General features: G+C 43.6%; 1 pseudogene; it reads right to left on the reverse strand.

The window, feature by feature from the left end:
• Positions 1-132: 132 nt before the first annotated feature.
• Positions 133-1,227, reverse strand: LOC103597557 (annotated as a pseudogene).
• Between the last annotated feature and the right edge of the window lie 455 nt (positions 1,228-1,682).

Here is a 1,682-nt window from a genome sequence, read left to right on the forward strand (position 1 = left end):
TATGAAAGATTTCTATATGGAATGTTCACTTAGAATTCCTCACTGGGATCCCAGTGTTCTATGTCAGAAATGCAGAAGTCCTTGTTCAGTGCAATGCTAGACATTTTACCTCTGTTCATTCATGTTTTCCTTTCAGGGGTTTCCTAATTTTACTTCTGGATCTTCATTTTTGTTTGCTTGACTTATTTCCTTTAGTATATTCTCAGGTAAGGCAGGTTGATATCTGTACAAATAACCATATGGACGAAGATGATAAACGAGGTATTCTAACTCATACATAGTTATAGAATCAAAATAGTGAAAAGAAACTGCAAGATCAGAACAGCAACCAGGACCCTCTACAGGAGGATAATAACTATAATTCCAGTACCAAAAGGTTCTGGGTAGATAACCTTTGATTAAATGGTTTTCTGGTACAGAGGGATGAAAAGTTTCTTTTCCAGTGGTATCTCTGGAATCTCCTGCTTCTACATTTATGATTTCCATGCATCTCCCCAGTGCTAAGTCTTCGATGGAGGAACTGTGTGTACATTTTTCTGTTTTAAATGTATCAACAAATCTCCTCGAGGCTTCTTTGCTTAGTACATATCCCGCTTCTCCACTCATGTAGCCCTGCTTTACATAGGGCTTGAATCTTCTCCCAAAGTAAATGGGTTCTTCAGGGTTATATTTTGAAAGAAGCCATCTTAAATTGTCTAATATGACATATGTGTCATCATCTGCTTTCATAAACCAATCAGCATCTTCTACATAATGGTCATGAACATACTGAAAAGCTTTAATTGTCTTCCAATATAGTTGATCTCTGCCTTCTTTGGTTTTTAATCCCACAGTAGGGAAGTCTTTATTTTTTTCTGAACTCATGAACAACACTTTATTACAACGCTGGGCCCATGTAGCTTTGACGTGTTTGGCCTTTTTCTCTAGATTTTGAAGGCCTGTCATAACCCAGCATAGAATTTTAACTTTCTGATAGAGGTTCTCAGCGACGTTTGTGTTCTCGTCTTTATGTTGGCTAGAATCTGCATTGAAGTTCATTTGTCCTTCTAGATGATTCTGTCCATCATCATCAGAATGCCTAGCATGAGGATCATTATGAAGAATATTAGGCTGCGTGTCACCCTGTTCTCCTAACAAAATACTAAATAGCTGAGAACATTAAAAAAAAAATCCTATTGCTGGTCCACAGAGGAAGATTAAAAAATTCAGCCAAGAGTTAGAGTCCATTTCCCGGAAGTGTATTTCTTGGTGGCTGCTGGGCTGTGTGTGCTTCCCTCTGGGCCTTAGACTGAGCCTCGGTGCCACAAGGGTCTGGTCTTGGCTCACCTCGGCAGCTGCTGGGCTGTGTGCACTTCCTTCGGGGCCTTAGACTAGACCCTGGTGCCGCAAGAGTCTGGTCTCAGTTCACTTCCGTGGCTGCTGGGCTGTGTGCATGTCCCTCTGGGCCTCGGACTGAGCCCTGGTGCCACAATGGTCTGGTCTCGGCTTATCTCAGCAGCTGCTGGGCTGTGTGCACTTCCCTCCGGGCCTTAAGACTGGACCCCAGTGCTGCAAGGGTCTGGTCTTAGCTTATCTTGGTGGCTGCTCTAAGTAAACTTCTGACATCAGCTGCGGCTCCCTCTAGCCCCTTCTGGGGGGCGGAGAGGGGGACGACACGGGACCGGCGACCTTCGCTCTTCTGG

This window comes from Galeopterus variegatus, unplaced genomic scaffold, assembly GCF_000696425.1.
Source record: "Galeopterus variegatus unplaced genomic scaffold, G_variegatus-3.0.2 Scaffold2349, whole genome shotgun sequence".
Taxonomy (NCBI): domain Eukaryota; kingdom Metazoa; phylum Chordata; class Mammalia; order Dermoptera; family Cynocephalidae; genus Galeopterus; species Galeopterus variegatus.